Below are 12,254 nucleotides of genomic sequence, written 5' to 3'. Positions count from 1 at the left end.
GAAAGTTTAATGGAGATGTGCAGGGTATGTTTTTTACACAGTGTGGTGGGTGCCTGGAACGGGCTGCCAGGGATGGTGGTGGTAGCAGGTATGATGGTGGCATTTAAGAGGCTTTTAGACAGACACATGAATATGCAGGGAATGGAGGGATACAGATCATGTGCGGGCAGAAGAGAGTTAGTTTAATTTGGCATCATGTTTAGCACAGACTTCATGGGCCAAAGGGCCTGTTCCTGTGCTGTACTGTTCGCTGTAGAAGGGCAGATGTCATACCTCCCCTGGGTGCATTGGAAAGTACTTTGAGAATGGGAGTTTTTCGGGGAGATGGAAGAGCAGACCAGGGAGTTGCTGAGGGAACAGTCCCTTCGGAATACTGACATGGTGATAAGAGGCATAGATCAAGTGGACAGTCAGAGACCTTTTCCCAGTGCGAGAATGGCTAACACGAGGGGACATAATTTTAAAGTGATTGGAGGAAGGTATAAGGGGGATGTCAGGGGTAAGTTTTTTACACAGAGAGTGGTGGGTGCATGGAATGCACTGCTAGCAGAGGTTGGGGGGGGCATCAGGGACATTTAAGAGACCCTTAGATAGACAAATGAATGATAGAGAAATGGGGGGCTATGTGGGAGAGAAGAGTTAGATAGATCTTAGAGCAGAATAAAATGTCGGCACAACATTGTGGGCCGAAGGGCCTGTACTGTGCTGTAGTGTTCTATGTTCTATGGGAGGGAAGGGTCAGGTGCACCTGATGGCGGAATCATGTTGAAGGTGAGGGAAATCATGGAGGATAATCTATTGAATGTGGAGACACAGTGAAGACACGGGAACCTTGTCCTATTTCTGGTTGGAGGAGAGGGGTTGAGAGCAGGGGTGTGGGAAATGGAGGGGATGCATTTGGCAGCCCTGTCAACCACGAGAGAGGGAGAGCCACAGTTACAGAGTCATACAGCACGGAAACAGGCTCTTCAGCTCAACTCATCCATGCCGACCATGGTGCCAACCAAGCTAATCCCATTTGCCCACATTTGGCCCATATCCGTCTCAACCTTTCCCATCCATGTAATCATTCAAATGTCTTTTAAATGCTGTTATTGTACCTGCCTCAATCACTTTCTCTGGCAGCTCAGTTAAAGAAAACTGAAAATGTCTGTAAGGTACCAATTGTGGAAAGTGTCTCCATCATCATTACTCCCACACACTCTCTCCCTTCCCTTTAAAGAAAAAGCATTTTCCTTTTGTACTATTCAAATTAAACCCACAATTAATTCTCAATTGTTTCATAATCTCAATATTAATCACTTCACAGCCCAAAATATAACATTATAATATTATAGAACATAAAACAGTACAGCACAATACAGGCCCTTCAGCCCACAATGTTGTGCCGACCTTTAAACCTCACCTAAGACTATCTAACCCCTTCCTCCCACATATCCCTCTATTTTTAAATTCCTCCATATGCTTATCTAGTAATCTCTTGAATTTAACCAATGTACCTGCCTCCACCACCACCCCAGGCAGCGCATTCCATGCCCCAACCATTCTCTGGGTAAAAAACCTTCCTCTGATATCTCCCTTGAACCTCCTACCTATTACTTTAAAGCCATGTCCTCTTGTATTGAGCATTGGTGCCCTGGGAAAGAGGCGCTGGCTGTCCACTCTATCTATTCCTCTTAATATTTTGTACACCTTTATCATGTCTCCTCTCATCCTCCTTCTCTCCAATGAGTAAAGCCCTAGCTCCCTTAGTCTCTCCTCATAATGCATATTCTCTAAACCAGGCAGCATCCTGGTAAATCTCCTCTGCACCCTTTCCAACACTTCCACATCCTTCCTATAATGAGGCAACCAGAACTGGACACAGTACTGTAAGTGTGGGCTAACCAGAGTTTTATAGAACTGGATCATTACCTCATGGCTCTTAAACTCGATCCTTCGATTTATGAAAGCTAACACCACATAAGCTTTCTTAACTACCCTATCCACCTATGAGGCAACTTTCAGAGATCTATGGATATGGATCCCCAGATCACTCTGCTCCTCCACACTACCAAGAATCCTGCCATTAACTTTGTACTCTGCCTTAGAGTTTGTCCTTCCAAAGTGTACCACTTCACACTTCTCCGGATTGAACTTCTTCTGCCATTTCTCAGCCCAACTCTGCATCCTATCAATGTCCCTCTACAATCTTCGACAATCCTCTACACTATCCACAACACCACCATCCTATCTCTAAGAATCTTTTCCAACAGCTTGCCCACCACAGATGTAAGGCTCACTGGTCTATAATTCCCTGGACTATCCCTACTACCTTTTTTGAATAAGGGGACAACATTTGGCACCGTCCAATCCAATGTTGGAATCATAATGTTAACAAGTGACCTGATAAAACTTACTATTTGCAGATTTCAATTAATAAACGAGTGAATGTTCTGTACTTTTTCAATCGTGTTTTCACTTCAATGATTCTGAGCTATGTGTTGAAATTTACTCGTGAGGCTGCAACCAATTTTTTTAAAGGTTGGAAGCTTTGGTTAAGGCTTTGAAAGCTCTTGTGCGCAAGGTGATCTCAAAGTTTGAGCAGATTTGAGTTGAAGAACACAGAAGACTAGAGTTCGGTGTGCTTTCTCTCATACTGATAGGTGGCAGGAAAAGACTGTGATGCAAGAGATTCCAGTTGCCAAGAAGATGTCAATGGTGAAGGATTTCAGCCATTGGGATAGACTGGCAAGGCGAGAAATGTTCTCCTTGGAGCAAGAAAGGCTGGGGTGAGAAGGGAAAGATTTAAAAGGGATCTGAGGGACATGTTTTTCCCACAGAGGGTAGTGGGTGTATGGAATGAGCTGCCAGAGGAAGTGGTAGAGGTGGGTAAAATTACAGCATTTAAAAGACACCTAGACAGGTACTTGGATAGGAAAGGTTTAGAGGGATATGGGTCCAATGTGGGCAAATGGGACTAGCTCAGGAAGGCACCTTGGATATCATGGATGTGTTAGGCTGAAGGGCCTGCTTTCATGCTGCGTAACTATCAATTTATGATTCTCTACCCCCTCTCTCCCCTATCCCCAACCCCCTCATCCTCTCTCCCCCCACCCCACCCTCTGGCTCCCAGTTGCCACCCAGCCCTCTCACTCGCAGGTTTTGACATGAGCAGGTCCTCCCTTCACTCTCGCATCTTGGTTCAATGCGGGATGCTGAGACCACGGGGGTTGGAGTGTTTCGGCAGGATGACATTGGGTCCCAGCAGCGTTGAGCCTGAGGGGTGGTGGGGTTAAAGGGAGGGGGTCCCAGCAGCGTTTGGGGTGGCTGCACACCAGATTGATTCTCTTGAGGTTTGACCTTGCTGATGGATTGTGAAGGAATCGGGTCATGGAGACATAGGGTTATACAGCATGGAAACAGGCCCTTCAGCCGAACTTGTGCATGTTGACCTGAGCTAGTCCCACTTGCCTGCGCTTGGCCCATATCTCTCTGAACCTTTCCTATCCATGTACCTGTCCAAACGACAGGGGTACTTTGTATTTCCCAGTAACAAACAACACACATGTTCTGCTCCTGTCCATTATCTGAATCCCAATTCATTCTTTTTTCCTTCATTTTCTTTAACAAGTCCAAACAGTTGTCTTGAGCATAAGCAGTGAATAGGGTGCACACTGTCTCCTTGTATACACCCAGATTGTCGCAGGAAAGTTAAAGTCCCTCTCTCCATTTCATTATGAATATGCATTCTCCTGTATCTTGCAACAGATACTTCCTTCTATTTTTAACACAGTAGTTCTTGAGTTGACTACTCCAATAATGTTCTAATATACGTAAACACGAGGACATCCAAAACTTCACAATCCACATTGTCCAGCTCACCCATCTCCAGGATGCTCACTGCCCTGCAACATTGCCTGCTAAGAAGCCTTTCAACATCAAAATTTTCAGACATTTCAAATTCTTCCATGCTGCACCTCAATTTTCCATTGATCTAACCCTCTGAAATTTCTTCAATTTCTGATCTTTTGATCATTCTTGAATTTAATCACTCTATCGTATCTCTGGAGCATCGGAGGCTGAGGGGAGACCTGATAGAAGTTTATAAGATCATGAGAGGCCTCGATAAGGGAGACAGTCAGAATCCTTTTCCCAAAGTAGACATGTCAAATACTAGAGGAATGCATTTAAGGCGAGAGGGGGAAAGTTTAAGGGAGATATGCGGGGCAATTTTTTTACATAGAGAGAGGTAGGTGTCTGAAACGAGCTGCCACAGGTGGTGCTGGACACAGATACATGGTGGTGTTTAAGAGACTTTTAGATAGACACGTGAATATACAGGGAATGGAGGGATGGGTCATGTGCAGACAGAAGAGATTCAGTTTAATTTGGCATCATGTTCGGCGCAGTCATCGTAGGCCAAAGGGCCTGTTCCTGTGCTGTACTGTTCTATGTCCTATGTTCATCATTGGTGGCTCTTCCTTTAAATGTCTGTCCCTCTCTCTGCTTTTTCAACACACAAAACCTACCTCCTTGACCAGGCTCTTGGTCTTTTGCCCTAATGGCTGGGGTTAGGGTGTGTGATTTCCCAGAAAGTATCCTGGGATATACCGCCATGTTAGAGCTGCTATACGAACAGAAGTTCACCATTTCACCATATCTGAAAGCAGTAGTGCAGATATAACAGGCTGAGTGCCCTCTTATTTACTTGTATCATTCTGTGAGTCTCCAAGTGGTAAAATTGGTAAATTGGTTTATTATTGGCACATGTACCGAGATACAGTGAAAAATTTGTCTTGCATACCATCCATATAGATCACTTCATCGCATTAGTACATCAGAAATATAATCCGAGATAGTGTTAGGATTTTTCAATCCTGATGGCAGTGGGGAAGAAGCTGTTGTTGAACCTTGAGGTGTGGGGTCTTCAGGCTCCTGTACCTCCTGCCTGATGGCAGCATCAAGAAGAAGGCACGGCCCGGTTGGTGGGAGTCCCTGATGGTGAATGGCACCTTCCTAAGACATCGCCTCTTGTAGATGTCCTTCAACGGTGTGGCTGGGTGTTTTGGCCCAAGTGGCAGGAGTGGTGCTTGAACCCAGAACCCAGCTCAAGATTCCGTCAAAGCCACTACTGACATCCCATCACACCAAACCCAATTGGCTCTGTTCCAATTACCAGTCAATTCTGTTGCTTAACTGTGGGAGGTCTTACTTTTGGCCTGAATCTAATTACCTTGAGCAGAAACTTGGCTGTGTTTTCATCTTGCCCAGATGAGAACTTTCAGGGTGCAATGTTCTGGCTTGCATCCTTGAAAGAAGTGCGAAGGCTTTTGTGTGGGGTTAAGATGCAGCCTCTTATCAAGGGTGCTGGAAGAGGAGGCCACCACAGCTAAATCTACAGGCTTTCCTCACAAGCACCAAACAAGGGAAACCATCTGGCAGAGTAATACACAGTTTCTCAGAAGCCACGGGTTTCCTTGAAGTTGTCAGCAGAGTTTCCTGTCAGCTCGTCAACCTCTGGGCAGATCACAGCAGCAGGCAAGAGCTTCCTTGGGTTTGCTCAGTATTTCAATGTCATTTTTCATGTTACTACCCTCACGTTCTGTGTGATCAGAATTACTTCATAGAACTAGTTTCAGTCCAAGAAAAACAATTGCTTCACAATCCACCTCAGGCTACCACATCAGTTATTGCCCATTGCCACATCAGCCAACCTTTGCATGTATTTGCATTTGTTTATCTGCAAGGATCAAAACTTCTTTCTGTCTGGAGCATATTTGTGTGTGTGTTTGGGTGGGTATCTGTGTATGTGTAAGAATGTCTCTCTCTGTTAGTTTGGGCAGCCATGTATTTATGCAAATGCACATGTGTGTTATTCATGTATGTGTTCATGTGTGTAAATGCACATGCTTATGTGTGTGCATGTGCACCTGAGTGTATGTATGTGAGTGCTCCCTCACGCCTGTGTCCATGTGTGTGCATACCTGGAGATGCTGACATTAAATAAGGCTCCCTCCGTTTATGTTTGCGTGCATATCTGCATGCATGTGTATGTTTATGTGTGTGTACATGCGTTTGTGTGTTTGCATTTGTGTAGATGTGTATACATAAGCCTTTTACAGTGCAAATGTTTGCCTGTGTGTGTGTTTGTTTGTTCATGCATATGATTGTATGTGTGTGTATTTGTGTGTGTGCATGTGTGGGTGTGTATATATACCCTTGCATGCTTGTAAATTGAATGTGTATCTTACATGTGCATATGTGTTAGTGAGCTTACATGTACAGGCATGTGTACCTATACATAAATATGCATGTGTGAATGTGTGTGAAACTGTGTATTTATTGTATGTGTGTTTGGCCAGATGTGTATTGAATACTTATGCATACTTGTGTTTATATATTGCTATTGGTATTGGTATTGGTTTATTATTGTCACTTGTACCAAGGTACAGTGAAAAACTTGTCTTACAAACCGGTCATACAGGTCAATTCATTACACAGTGCAGTTACATTGAGTTAGTACAGAGTGCATTGAGGTAGTACAGGTAAAAACAATAACAGTACAGAGTAAGGTGTCACAGCTACAGAGAAAATGCAGTGCAATAAGGTGCAAGGTCACAGCAAAAGGTAGATCGTGAGGTCATAGTCCATCTCATTGTATAAGGGAACTGTTCAATAGTCTTATCACAGTGGGGTAAAAGCTGTCCTTGAGTCTGGTGGTACGTGCCCTCAGGCTCCTGTATCTCCTACCCAATGGAAGAGGAGAGAAGAGAGAATGTCCCGGGTGGGTGGGCTCTCTGATTATGCTGGCTGCTTCACCAAGACAACGAGAGGTAAAGACAGAGTCCAAGGAGGGGAGGCTGGTGTCCGTGATGCGCTGGGCTGTGTCCACAACTCTCTGCAGTTTCTTGCGGTCCTGGGCAGAGCAGTTGCCGTACCAAGCCGTGATGTATCCAGATAGGATGCTTTCTATGGTGCATCGGTAAAAGTTAGTGAGAGTCAAAGGGGACAAACCAAATTTCTTTAGCCTCCTGAGGAAGTAGAGGCACTGGTGAGCTTTCTTGGCCGTGGCATCTACGTGATTTGACCAGGACAAGCTGTTGGTGATGTTCACTCCCAGGAACTTGAAGATCTCAACCCTCTCGACCTCAGCACCGTTGATGTAAACAGGAGCATGTGCACCGCCCCCCCTTCCTGAAGTCAATGACCAGCTCTTTTGTTTTGTTGACATTGAGGGCAAGGCTGTTGTCATGACACCATTCCACTAAGCTCCCTATCTCCTTCCTGTACTCCGATGCATTGCTGTTTGAGATATGACCTACAACGGTCGTATCATCTGCAAACTTGTAGATAGAGTTAGATCAGAATCTGGCCACACAGTCATGAGTGTATAGGGAGTAGAGTAGAGGGCTGAGGACGCAGCCTTGTGGGGCACCAGTTTGAGAATAATCGTGCCGGAGGTATTGCTGCTTATCCTCACTGATTGCGGTCTGTTGGTTAGAAAGTCAAGGATCCAGTTACAGAGGGAGGTGTTGAGTCCTAGGTCTCGGAGTTTGGTGGACCACAGATCTCAGTAGCTTTAAGGTCCAACAGGAACCACCCACAGGGGTGTTCTTTATTGTCAGTGGATCAGTAGGCCTTATACACACAGTCCCTGGGTTACATAGGGTTCTGTTCCTGAGAACCGACCATAAGTCAGAAATGAACAATTTCAATGATGGTCAATTGACATGAACATTTATTCACTGGTTTCCCATGTAGTTACAATGGTACAGAATTAGAATGTCCCACATCCAACGGCTAGTTTCAATTGCCTTAAAGTATCAATGGATCAATTGATAACGTATTTTACAAAGGTCAATGGAAGACATTGCCTTGTCAGTTTCCAAACCAAATTTCTTAAGTGGTCTCCTGCTGTGAATGGCAACTGCCTTCTTAAAGACAATGATGTTTGTTTGATTACTGCAGGGAGGTTACATGTAAGTAGTTTTTATTTTGAATACCGGTTGACTTTTGAATTAATTAGCTGCTATGGTTATTCCATAACTCCTGAAGGTGTTCGCATTTCTGTAACTAACATTCCTTTCTTGAGAAATGCTGTAAAAATTTATGAGAGAATTTGTGTGAAGTCAGATTTCCGTAAGTCAGGTCTTCCATAATCTGAAGAGCCCCTGTATATTGTCCATTCTGCTGTGCCTTGTGCACCTCACTGTTGGACATTGCCCAGCCAGGCTCAATGTTGTCCACAGCAGGACTGTGATCCAGTGAAGACTTTCACCTGTCTGAGCATAGTTCCATGGCTTCCTGTGGTTTTAAGGAATGCTAAAAAAATGTTCAGCCCAAAGTGGTGGCATAGTCATCTCTTTCCCTGTCTGTTAGTCATTGGTACTAATTAAAAAATAATATAGTTCATGGCTTTTCTGCAGCAGGCAATGTTCACTGACCTTAATGGTTAATGAATAATACCTTCAGATGGCAGCAGTGTCATTTTTCTAGGAGCTCAGTGCCATGACACACCTGGTTGGTAGCAACTGTGTTATGTTGACCTCAATGGCAATGCATCAGCCATGAATGCAAAGTGATCCATCAGACAAGCATCTTTACATGCGATTTTCCCATTGCTGAAGTAACATGGTTAATGGTTGAATCCTAATCATGGATGACTTCTGTCCTGTGCTATGGGCTCTTGGAACACCTCCACATCAGCTGTTGGCCGTCAGTGATTCCTGACACTTTGTTGGTTGGCTATCAAACCCCATGGGTTTCAGAGCCTGATCCCTGCCCTGAACTAGAAATAGCAGGTCCAAGCCAGTTGATTGGCTTGTCAATGGGATTCAATGAATTAAGAGAATTGGGTGGCCACGTTGTTTTTCAGGCCATCCCATCTCTAAAATTCATAACACAGAAGTGTGGAAATGAAACTAGGAAGAAGGGAAATGAAAATCATTCATGGGGAAAACATAGCAAAGTGACCACAAACGTAATGGAATGAGAGTTGGCAACAATGTGCCTTTAAAATACTGAAGCATTCAAAAGCGGTTCACAGGAGCACAGTCAAGCAAAATTTGACACTGAGGTGAATGAGGAGGACTTGGAACAGTGAACCCAAAGCTTGGCCCAAGAGACAGTGTGGAAGGAAGAACTTAGGAAGAAGAAGCCGAGCGGTTTTGGGAGGGAATTCCGGAGGTTATCCCGAGGCAGCTGTGGTAGGGCTGATTAAACTGGAGCATGTGCAAGAGGCCAGAATCGGAGGAGATTGGAGTTGAATTCATGGAAGGGTTTGAAAGCAAGAAGGGGAGCTGAAGGGTTGCCAGATGAGGAGCCAGGATAGGTCAATGAGAACTGGAGCAATGGGCCAATGGAATTTGGTGTGAGTTAGGATGTGGGCAATGGAGCAAGGGAGGTGCTTTCATGTTTACAGAGGATGGAAAACAGGAATCGGAATTTCCAAGCAGAGAGGCCACATGAATGAGGGTTCAAACAGCATGTGGAACGAGGGAGCAGTTTTACTGAGGTTGGTGTGGTTGGAAATTTACCTCACAATCATAAGGGGTATAATGCCTCATTAGAAAAAGAAACCTGCCTTTCTTACTTGGTCTGGGTCTAAATCTAACTCCAGTGCCACACCAGTGTGGCAGAACCTTGAATGCCTTTTGTATTGGCCCAGTGGTTGCATCAAGCCACAGCCAGCATCTAAAGAAAGTGACTCAGGGCATCAATGAACAGGCACCAATTGCTGACCTCTTCAGAAAGTCTATAGATATTTATTTATTAAAATTATAACTGTCAGCACATCTGTCTCAGAGGGAAAGGGGATTTCTAATTCCAATGCCTGCCTTGTATTAAAGAAGCAAAGGACAGCAGATACAGGAACGAGAAAACGAGATGCTGGAGGAACTCAGCAGGCCAGGCAGCATCCGTGGAGAAAAGCAGGCGGTCAACGTTTCGGGTCAGGACCCTTCTTCAGAACTGAAGGTAGGAAAAGAGGGAAGCCTAATATAGAGGGGGGAGAAACAGAGCAGCGATAGGTGGGCGAAAGAGGGGCAGCTGGGTGGGCACAGGGTGGTGATAGGTAGATGCAGGTAAGAGACAGTGATAGGCAGGTGCGGGGCAGGAGGGGAGAGGAGATCCACCAGGGGATGGGTCAAAGGTATGGAGGCAGGCAGCATAGGGGGAGGGGAGGGGAGGAGAGGAAAAGGAGAGAGAGAAAAAAAATGGTGAGGAGAAAGAAGAGAGAGCGAGGCTGGGAAAGGGAAGAAAAGAAGAGGCAAGATGTGGGGGTTGGTTTACTTAAAGTGAGAGAATTCGATGTTCATCCTGTTAGGCTGCAAGGTCCCAAGACGGAAAATGAGGTGCTGTTCCTCCAGTTTGCATTTAGATTTCTCTCAGCTGTGGAGGAGGCCAAGGACTGACGCATTAGACTGACTCGTCTTGCACTAATTGACGAAGGAACAATTAATAAGCCACAGACAAAATGCAAGACCAAGAGTGAATAGATACACCTTCACATCACATCCCAGTGCAAAGGGGCAGATTGCTGAAGGGGCACTCTCTCTGTCTACCAGAATGATTCACCTGCACCCTCAAAGTTGGGCATGTAGGCAGACACACAGCCTGCTATCTTCACATGATCTGGGGTTTATAAATGTTATTTAATAGAACTGAAAGATTCAGCAGGCATTTCCAACGTTATGAAACCCACAAAATGACCTCTTTAAAAACAATGTAGATTTGTATCTGCAGTCACTAAATAGGGTGAAATGTTATGTTCAGGCTGGTTCTGAACTCTGTATAATTGACCCTTGATATTTTCACAGATGGTGTAAGAGGGCTCCTATTAGCTGAGTTAATAAGATAGCCAGGGCAATAACATCTAGCATTAATATCGGTCTCTTAAACCTTCCATAAATATAGGTCTCTAGATTTTCCATTTCATACATCTCAGGTGCTCATTGGTGGCTCCCTGCTCCCTGCTCCCTGCTCCCTTTACCTTTTAAAGCTCCATCAAAAGCCAAACTATTTAGATTAATTAATGGCAAAGTGGCCAAGAAGCAGCAGAAGAAAGGTATAAATTTCCTTTTCTATCTTTTTCATTTATTTCAGAAATAAACTTTATTCATGAGGAGGTGGTTGAGGCAGGTATTTAAAAGGTTCTTGGACAGGTACAGGGATAGGAAAGGTTTAGAGGGATATGGGCCAAACGTGGGCAAATGGGACTGGCTTAGATGGGGATCTTGGTCGGCATGGACTAATTGGGCCAAATGGCCCATTTCCATGCTGTATGACTCTATGACTCAATAATAATAATATATACAAAGGAAGAAACAGCGGAAAACTTTTACATTCATGGTCAATACATTCAGTAGTGTTAACTTATATTTTTAAACCATAGCGCCATTGCTACTTATGTGGCCACCCCCCCCCCCCCCCAGCGGTGATGCACCATTTCAATGTTTGAGGGGCTTCCCCACCCGACACAGCCCCTCCATGTGCGGTAGCAGAAGGAACTCAGACTGTGGTCCGTCCCCACAGAGCCTTTGCTTTGGCTGCACTGAGCTTCAGTACGTCCTTCAGCACGTACTCTTGCAGCCTGGAGTGTGCCAGTCAGCAGCATTCCCTTACGGACATCTCGCTGTGCTGGGAGACCAACAAGTTTCGGGAAGACCAAAGGGCGTCCTTCAACGAGTTGATGACCTTCCAGCAGCAGTTGATGTCCGTCTCAGTGTGTGGCCCTGGGAATAGCCCGTAGATCAGAGACTCCTCTGTTATACAGCTGCTTGGGATGAACCAGGACAAGGACCCTTGCATCCTTCTCCACACCCTCTTAGCAAACCCACGGTCTACAAAGAGGTGGGTGACTGTCACCTCCCCACCGCAGCCGTCTATTCATTCACATGGGTGGCATGGTCACCTTTTTCATTAATACTGCTGGGTCCTTTCAGAGAGTGGTTGAGAGCCAACCACATTGGAGTCACATATAGGCAAGCCAGAGTAAGGACAACAGATTTCCTCCTCTGAAAGACATTAGTGAACATGATGGGGCTTCACAACAATCCAATTGTTTCATGGTTGCTGATACCGGCTTGTTTTTATTCCTGATTTATTTAATTACTTGAAATGAAATTCCCAGCTGCAATGGTTTGATTCAAACTTATGTCTCTGAATAAATAGTCCAGGCTTCTGGACAATCAATAATCTAATGAGTATTGGAATTGCTCCCCATATATCCACAGGGTCTTTCTCTTCTGCTTGTTAGAGAGCATCTACTTCTG

Source organism: Pristis pectinata, chromosome 16 (genome assembly GCF_009764475.1).
Source record: "Pristis pectinata isolate sPriPec2 chromosome 16, sPriPec2.1.pri, whole genome shotgun sequence".
Classification (NCBI taxonomy): domain Eukaryota; kingdom Metazoa; phylum Chordata; class Chondrichthyes; order Rhinopristiformes; family Pristidae; genus Pristis; species Pristis pectinata.
This window is presented reverse-complemented; position numbering follows the sequence as displayed.